Raw genomic sequence first — 10,000 nt, forward strand, 5'->3', positions numbered from 1 at the left:
GATCCTAGTGTTAAGTGAACCTATCAGTAACAACCCCTCCCCCCAAGACACAGCACCGGCCTCCCACATGAGTATTTTATTACCCACAGTCCCCCGCGTTCTAAAAATGGCAGTGACGGAGGCAGGCAGGCGATGAATGCGTCACAGTCGTTGTCAATGAGGTATGCCTGACCAGGGATGAAATTACTCCCATCCAGAATGAGAGGTTTGGTGATGAAAACTAATCTTCTCATCAAGTATAAACATATCCTTCATCTCTCTATCCATCTATCTGTTTATTTTTGTTAATATACCTATCTATCTATCGGTACGTCTGCCTGTATACCTAGAAAGACACAGATAGTCAAGCAGCTCAAAATCACAGATATTAATAGATGTAGAGATGAACACAATTAAATACAAAGTGCCTTGACGATACCAAGAACAGAATAACAAAACAACGTCCTCGGGGTGAAGGAGTTGTAAATGAGTAGTCCGCTAACGTGCCACCACAACACCACACAAAACATCACCACACACCACCACACACCACACCACCATACATCATCACTCATCACGTCCCACACCGAGTCACACAACCGCACACAGAGATTAAACTGATCCCCACACAAGCACACAACGCAAACAATAACCCCTGATAGATGTTAAGAAAAAAAGGAATTATATTATTTCTACCGGCAGTCTATTAAATTCGGCTTGGGAGTGGCTTCCTGTCCTCCAGGGAGTAAACAGCTTCAGACGTTTAGGTTATTATGGCGAAGCACGAAGAGGTGACACACACACACGTACATGAATAGTCACACACACACACACACACACACACACACACACACACACACACACACACACACACACACACACACACACACACACACACACACACACACACCTAATAAGCAAACGGAGACACATTAGTATCACATTTATCACCCACCCACCTATCCACTTCTCCACCCCCCCTCCTCCCCAAACATTTGCACACACACACACACACACACACACACACACACACACACACACACACACGCACACCTAACAAGCAAACGGAGACACATACTGTAAGCATCACATCAATGATTAACCCACCTATCCACTCATCCACGCCCACAAGCATTTGCACACACACACGTGCCCGACTATACACACACACACACACACACACACACACACACACACACACACACAGGGAGAAGGATGCAGAGAGAGAGAGAGAGAGAGAGAGAGAGAGAGAGAGAGAGAGAGAAAGGAAAAGGAAACTAGAAAAAAAATGAAAGAGAGAGGGGAGAGATGGAGGGGGAGAAATAAATGAAAAAGGAGAGAGGGAAGGTGAGATGGAGGCAAAAATGAAATAGGAGAGAGAGAGGGGAGAGGGAGAGAAAAATGAGTCAGGATAGATGGAGGGCAAGGGAGAGGGAGACACGCTATGTGGCACCTTTTAAGTCACGCAAAGCCACACCTGAACAAAGAAATGTGCTGAACTGAGACCCATATTTACAGAGTTTGCCCTTGTACTCTCTCTCTCTCTCTCTCTCTCTCACACACACACACACACACACACACACACACCCACACACACACACATACTCCCCCACACACCACCCATAATCAAACCTACTCTTTCTTATGATTTTATTTCCATACACTGGCGACGGAAAAAAAAAAAAGGCGACTCGTACTGAAAGGATTAATGAGGCAGGGTACAGGGTAATTACTGGGAACGAATGCCATCAACATCCGATGTAAAATGAGTGTGTTCGTTAATTAGGTCATTAGTGATTCAGGCAGGGATTATTTATACGGACTATCTCCTGGCCTCGTTATTTTTATCGTCACAGCCATTATCAGAATCATTATAATAAGAGAAGGGTGGTGTGAGGTGGAGAAAGGGCAGCCTGACGGAGGAGGACAGGGTGACATGGAGGCGATTCGTTTGTGGCCACCCATCACGGGATTAAGACGTCTGGCGACAGATACAGACTGATAGATAGATAGAGATAAGCTTCATTTCATTATATCCATTACGAATGTTACGGTCATCATCATCATCATCATCATCATCATCATTTTCCTCATTATCCTTTACTGTAAACATGGTCACAGGATCTAGAAAAAAAAACACAGGGAAAAAAATCTATCATCATTATAATCAATGTTATAATCCTATTTCATCTGTTACATAAGGCGTAGTTAGGATCTCTCTCTCTCTCTCTCTCTCTCTCTCTCTCATCTTTCGTGCTGGTATTTAGGTCATATAGCCTACATATTACTACAATCACATACCCTATATTGACAAGTGTTTTGCAGTACTTGTTTACATATTCTCTCTCTCCCTCTCTCTCTCTCTCTCTCTCTCTCTCTCTCTCTCTCTCTCTCTCTCCCCTGAACCCAGTTCACGTGGTATTGGTATCGATATTAAGTCCACACCAACACCCGACAGCTGGGATGAAGCGATGATCGATGTGTTTGGGAGAGTCCAGAACCATTTGAGGGATTATTTTATGGTCCGAATTGCAAAACATGAGAGACGGATAGAGAGAGACACAGATAGACAGTCTCTCTCTCTCTCTTTTTTTTTTCTCTCTCATTCAATCACACACACACACACACACACACACACACACACACACACACACACACATCCAGAAAAAAAACACGGACAAAAATCACACACAAATTTCACTCTTCTTCTCATTAGCCCCAGAAAGACAATTATGCGTGGGGTGATTTGTCATTCTGGTGGCCGGCCGACAGGTGTGCTAATTGCCTGTCTCGCCCAGGTAACAATGTAAATAGCACGTGGAAAAAAAAAAATCTTGGTCATATCAATTTACTTTTAGTGGGAATGAAGGTCAGGTGGGTGATGATGATGATGACGACGATGATGATGATGATGATTAATGATGATGATGGTGATGATGATGATGATGATGATGATGATGATAATGATGGTGATGATGCTGATGATGATGTCTTGAGGTAATAATAGAGGTCGGGCTGATGATGATGATTATGATGATGGTGGTGGTTGTGGTGGTGGTGTTTTAAGGAAGGATTCTGGGTCGGGATAATAATGATGATGATGATGATGATGATGGTTATGAAGATGATGACGATGAATGGTGGTCTTGTCTTTAAGTGGGACTAAATTATTATACCTGAACTGTGTCAAAGTCGTCTACTTTAGCTTGACTCTATTTTGACTAGGAAAAAGATATCTGTTCACAAAATGCAATATACTCCACTGAAATCATTTCAGTAACCCTCAGAATTTCTCCACACACACACACACACACACACACACACACACACACACACACACACACACACACACACACACTCTCTCTCTCTCTCTCTCCTATGCATGACCACAGGACGCCCCCGTGTCATGCAATACTGTATATAGATTGCCTGGGCCGGACTTCCTATGCAGCAGCAACACGAGTGTGTTATGTATCACCAATCACAATGACACCTGTGATCACGATTCTCTCTCTCTCTCTCTCTCTCTCTCTCTCTTTCTCATTTTGCAGCTCTCCTTTAATATCGTCTGGTGGTGGTAATAATGTGAAAAAAATCGTCTGATCGAACTAGGTGATATGAGAGAGAGAGAGAGAGAGAGAGAGAGAGAGAGAGAGAGAGAGAGAATGTTTTTACCATTTTTTGACGTATGAACCGAAAATTTCACAGGTTTCAATGATGAATGGAAGTATGGCATATTGTCCCTAATGAGTATCTTCCTGGTAGTGTGTGTGTGTGTGTGTGTGTGTGTGTGTGTGTGTGTGTGTGTGTGTGTGTGTGTGTGTGTGTGTGTGTGTGTGTGTGGGCTCTACCCTCCAGAGGCTTTTGATGACGATGATGTGGAGGAGGAGGAGGAGGATATAGATGATGATGATGATAATGACTGAGGAGAGAGATGATGATGATGATGATGATGATGATGATGATGATGATGATGATGATGTTAATGAAGGTGACACTGATGATGATGATGATGTTAATGAAGGTGACACTGATGATGATGATGATCTGTGCTGTAAGGCGGAAGAAGAGAGAATGAGACAGCGAATAAATGATGAAACAAGAGAGTGTAGGAGGGTGTGAATGAATGATAATGCTAATGAATAAATTAATAGGCAGGTGGAGGAAGGGCGAGGTAAAGCGAGTGTGGGATTAAGTGAGTGAGTGATCAAATGAGATGGTGAGTGAGATGGTGAGTGAGTGAATAAGTGGGCTGATGAGAGTGAGGAATCGAAGTAGTGAGTGAGTGAAGAATGATGAAATGAGTAAGTAATTGGTTTAACTAAGAGATAAAGATGGCAGAGTGAGAAAGTGGGTGAAAATGAGAGGCAGAGACGGTAGAGTGAGTGAGTGAGTGAGTTTCAGAGTATGACTGATTAAAGATAAGAGTTAAAGATAATGGTGACTGGACAAATAAAAATTGAGTGAGTGAGTGAGAGAGGCAGGAGAGAGCGAGTGAGTGAGCGACAGACAAGAGTGAGTAAGTCTGGCAGGAAGACAGAGTGGGTGAATAACTAGACAAATGAGAGAGAGAGAGAGAGAGAGAGAGAGAGAGAGAGAGAGAGAGAGAGAGAGAGAGAGAGAGAGAGAGAGAGAGAGAGAGAGAGAGAGAGAGCAACAAAAGAAGCGAGTCTATCTTTACTTCATGCACAGTCATGCACTACACAAGTCAACACCACCACCATGATGACGCAACACTTAACACCATGACGTCAGTTAACACCATGACGTCAGTTAACACCATGACGTCACAATTAACACCATGACGTCACAATTAACACCGTGACGTCACAATTAACAACATGACGTCACTAAGATGATGCTCTCAGTACTTCAGGGTCAATTTAAATAATATATTTTGGTTAACGTCAGACGATTTTAGTCGGCTGAGGAAAATTTACACACACACACACACACACACACACACACACATAAAACCACAACATTTATCCCATTCCTCACTCTTATTCTCAACCCTCATCCTTATTACACTGTAAAGGTCATTCTCAGGACCTCTCTCTCTCTCTCTCTCTCTCTCTCTCACACACACACACACACACACACACACACACACACAAATCCAATTTCCAAAATCTCTATAACCACTCACACTCACACTGACACACACATCCACTCACAGATCCTCTCCACACCCAGACTCCACAAGTCCCCCACCCACACCAACACCTTTCCCACACCACCCACAAAATCCCTCTCCCCATCCCCACTCCACCTCACCCCAATCTCACACGTTCCTAACCCATACGCACACCTACACGTTCTCCATCCACCCACATCCCCCTAACATCCACCCACAGATCCTCCTCCCCACCCCGACCCCACACGGCCCCCATCCACACCCACACCCACTTGCCAGCAGCCAGACCCTTAGGACAGCTGCTCAAATGTTTATACAGCTCAGAGTCTGGGTGGTGGTGGTGGTGGTGGTGGGTGGCAAACACTGCAATACAATACTACGGCACAATGAAATTCTTCTTCACTTTCACTGTAGTACAAAATTCACATCAGCTGCAACACAGTAAGCACAGTACCTCACTAGACAGCATCTGCACTAGAGTGGTGATTCAAACCCAGGTCTTCTGAATTAGTGGATGGCGATCTCAGCCACTGCACCACGACTAGTGTTAGTATTTTTGTCACGCATCCATTATCACGTTGATGTAAAAAAAAAAAAATCCAGCCTGCACAGGAATGATCTAATTTTACTTATATATAATACCGTATCAGAAAAAAAAAAAAAAAAACAGGAACGCCACTGTAGAAATTGGCAGCGGTGTTGGGACTTAAGCAGGAAAGGCAGAGTGGGACAAGAATGGAAGGCAGAAGTAAGGCAGTATATTGGAGGCAAGGCAGGTGTGGAAATGGCAGGAATGTTTGAAAATGAGGCACGAGAGGCAAAGTGTTGGAGGTAGGGAAGGGGAAGGCAGGGAAGGAAGGCAGGGGAGAGGAAGGGAAGAAGGGAGTGGTAGGCAGAGTAGGCAGGGGAGAGGAAGGGGGGCAAGGGAAGGTAGGCAGGGTAGGCAGGGAGGTTTGTGGGTGGCAGAAATGATGTTGGAAAGCCTCTCTGTCGAAAAAATGCCACTGGGGTATTTATACATTCACACTCCGACATCAATGGGGGAGAGAAAAAAAGAAAGTGAGAGGGGGGGAGGGAAGCGAGAAAAAATGAAGGTGTAAAAATTTGGTGGTGTCGCGACGTGAGGGAGAAAGTGGGAAAGACCAGGAGTGAATGAGAAAGGGAGAGAAAAGAAAGGGTGAAAGAAGGAGGTAATGACAAAGAGAAAGAGAGGGAGGGAGGAAGCGACACAGTGAGAAAGAGAGGAAAAAGAGTGTCAGAGAGACAGGAGATGAAGGAGAAGAAAACTGGATAAAGTGGAAGAGAGAGAGAGAGAGAGAGAGAGAGAGAGAGAGAGAGAGAGAGAGAGAGAGAAGGGTGGTCCAGTTGTTAGGGCCGCACCAACTTTTCAAGGAGTTTTCGTGACTTTTTCCCTCAGCCTAATCAAGTTACCCTCTGTACCCCTCCTTCCCTCCCCTCCCCTCCCCTCCCCTCCCCTCTCCTCCCATCCCCTCCCCTCCCCTCCCCTCTCTCTCCCTTCCCCTCCCCTCCCCTCCCCTCTCTCTCCCCCACCCCTCCCCTCCCCCTCTCGTCACAATACCCCTGACAACCCTCCCTCAACCCTCTGAATACGAGAGGTTATTCCTATGCTGAGTAAAATCGTCCACATGCGACCAGAAAGTGATAAAAATTCATTGTGCCTGAGAGAGAGAGAGAGAGAGAGAGAGAGAGACAGACAGACAGACAGACAGACAGACAGAAAGCATGACAGACACCGTATGCTTTTATTTTCTAGTCTAAAAGAGATGATCAGAGACGGTTAAGCCACAATCAGATTAAAAAAAAAAACTAACTTAAATTTCCACTGCACAACAAAGAACTTAAACCGCAACTATGAGAAACTTAACCGCGACTATACAACCTCTTCCCTTACAAACAGCGATCAAAACCTCCAAAAATAGGCATTTGAGGAGACTTGGTAGCGATAACACCCTTGTCCGTGTGTCTCCAAGTCTATTTACTCGCATCTAAACTACCTATTGCCAGTCGCCTTAATCCCGTAAGGAGTGGCCAAAAACAAATCGCCTCCACGTTTCCTTGTCCTCTGCCATTTGCCTACCCAATCTCCAGTTCACACATCCCTCTCTCATATATCTCTCCATTTTATCCCTACATCTCATCCTTGGTCTCTTCCACCTTACTTCCCCTCCCCTCCATCTCACTCACATACACTTTCCTAGTCACTAGCTCATTCTCCATCCTTTCTATATGGCCAAACCATCTCAGAGATTTTGTGTTAACGCTTCCAATCACATCCACATGAACACCAAAGCACCCCATTAATAATTTATCATTTGTCTGTCTCTCCATGAAACTCCACATGCTCTACTTACGTATAAACGCCAAGACACTTCTTCACTTCCTCATTTGTCTGTCTGTCTCTCCACCTAACCCTACATGACACTCTCAATGTAACTCTTTTTCCACTGCTCTCACTCTTTACCCGTGTCCTGCCAACAGGGTCTCGTTTAAAATAATTATGAACTTATTGACGACAGAATACTAACAAGGGCTTGGTAACTGCCTCAAGGCTATCACCAGGTCATAATGTGCTTGTGCCACGCCTCATCCTCCTCTTAAACTTGGCCATGCACACCTAAACATCACGCTCACTCACCCAACCATACCCCCCCCCTCCCTCCCTCCCTTTCTCAAGCACACTCACTTCCTGCTGCTTCATCTCATTCTCACCCATCCTTGCCCAGGCACTTCACTCTTTTAATATACCTTCACCACCAGTCTCTGCTAAGCTGAATAAAATCGTCTGATGGGGCAAGAGTATGATAAAATGGTGGGCGAAGGACAACCATCTCCTTTACTATTCCAGTCTTAGTCTCGTGGCAATAACAATATATGAAAATAGGAGTCTTCGTGGAGATGTACTTTAAAAATCTTATGAATCGCGAAAAAAATGTAAGAAATCCTGAAAGAGTTTGTGTGGAGAGTTTCATGGGTGGAATGCCTTGTGTAGGAGAGGCTCTAACAGTTTGCACTAATTTTAGCACCGGAAAATTACATAAACCACACTTTTCTCGACACCAACACCTCCCTGACACACTTCCTGAGGTTCTTGTTTGGTATACCACACTATAACACCACCACCACCACCACATTACCACACTGCTGCCACTACCACACCACCACCAACACATTGCCACCACTATATGTTATACAGTCACCAATACCACATTACAACCACACTTCCCTACCACAGCATTACATTACCACCACCACAACCACCACAACTTCACCACCACCGGCATCATGCTACCACCATCACACTGCCACCACATTATCACCACCAAAATTTCTGCAATAACACTTTAAACACTTTACTGTCACACACTGCAATGCAAACATACTGATCTGTTTAGTAGTGTCACAGCTTTGATTTACTAGAAGTGTCTAAGAGTCCCATGAATATTAATTACTATTACTACTATTACTAATACCCGGTACTAATAATACAACTATCATCTCCTCTATTGCCTCACTACAGCAGTCAGTATTTTACCATTACAAATACCACCTAACTGCCCTTTAAATATAATCCACTACACAGGTACCCTAATCATTACCTTACTTCCACTCTTTTTCTCAGTATCCCTTCCCTCTCCTTATTTTTTTCCCTCTCTCCACAATCACTCGTGTCTGTAAGTACTGACACCACCACCGCTACTACTACCACGACCATTATCACCATCACTACCATTACCACTGCCACCATTGTCACCACTGCCTTGTCTGTAAATAAAGACACCACCACCACCACCACCAATATCACCATTTGCACCATCACCACCACCAATATCACCATTTGCACCACCACCACCACCACCACCAATATCACCATTTGCACCACCACCAACACCACCAGTATCACCATTTGCACCACCACCCCCACCACAACTACCACTACTGTTATCACCACTGCCAGCACAACCACCATTACCACCACCACAACCACCACCACCACCACCACTAATATCTCCACCACCATCGCCGTATCATCTGCTACCCTTACAATAACAAGAGAAAATTCTTTTGGCCAAGTTGTGCAAAGTTCCGACTCTCATACTCTGTGTGTGTGTGTGTGTGTGTGTGTGTGTGTGTGTGTGTGATTTAAGAGGGTCTGAGTGGAGGAGCTAAATCGAGTTTGTATCCAACACCACACACTAAAGGCCATATCGAACTTCCATAAACAGACAGATAGATAAATTGGTAGGACAGTTAGACAGACAGACAGATAGATAGACGGACAAAATGACAGACAGATTGAGACAGATAGATAGACAGACAAACAGTAAAAAGTCTCAGTCAATCGCTGCCAATACCATCCTCACTGACTGCTGTAAAGGGGGATAAAACACGAGATGATATATTGCTTACGTGCCCCAGGGGTCAAGTGCCGGAGGCTGGGCTGAGTCAGAGCACGCTGGAGGGACGAGGGTGAGGTGGAGGGGGTAGGCGTGAAAGAGGGGTGGAGGGTGAGGCAGGGGTGAGGGTGGGGTAGGGGTGGAGCAAGGGTCAAAGAGGGGTGGAGGGTAGGGCTGGGGTGCATTGTGGGGGAAGTGGGGAGTAGACAGACAATGAAAGGAGAGGCTGCATAGAGGAGTAATGTGAGAGTAATATGTCATAGCCTGTGACTTTATAATAACCAACTCATATATGAAAGACGGAAATGAGGTGACGATGATCATGATGATGATGACAGTAGAGAAGATGATGGGGAAACCAGGAGAGGTCGAGTGCAGGGCAGGGGTAGAGGTGACAGAGGAAGAATTAGATGATGACAAAGTGTATTTCTGAAGGAACATGAATTCTGCGGGTAAGTGGCAATCACAA

General features: G+C 44.9%; 1 protein-coding gene across 1 annotated transcript in view; it reads left to right on the plus strand.

Moving 5' to 3' along the window:
* Positions 1-10,000, plus strand: part of LOC145415453 (uncharacterized) — a 100,603-nt gene that overhangs the window by 1,989 nt on the left and 88,614 nt on the right. The window lies entirely within an intron of this gene.

This window comes from Coenobita brevimanus, chromosome 102 (genome assembly GCF_032717465.1).
Source record: "Coenobita brevimanus isolate Jiangsu-jjx chromosome 102, ASM3271746v2, whole genome shotgun sequence".
NCBI classification, from domain to species: Eukaryota; Metazoa; Arthropoda; class Malacostraca; order Decapoda; family Coenobitidae; genus Coenobita; species Coenobita brevimanus.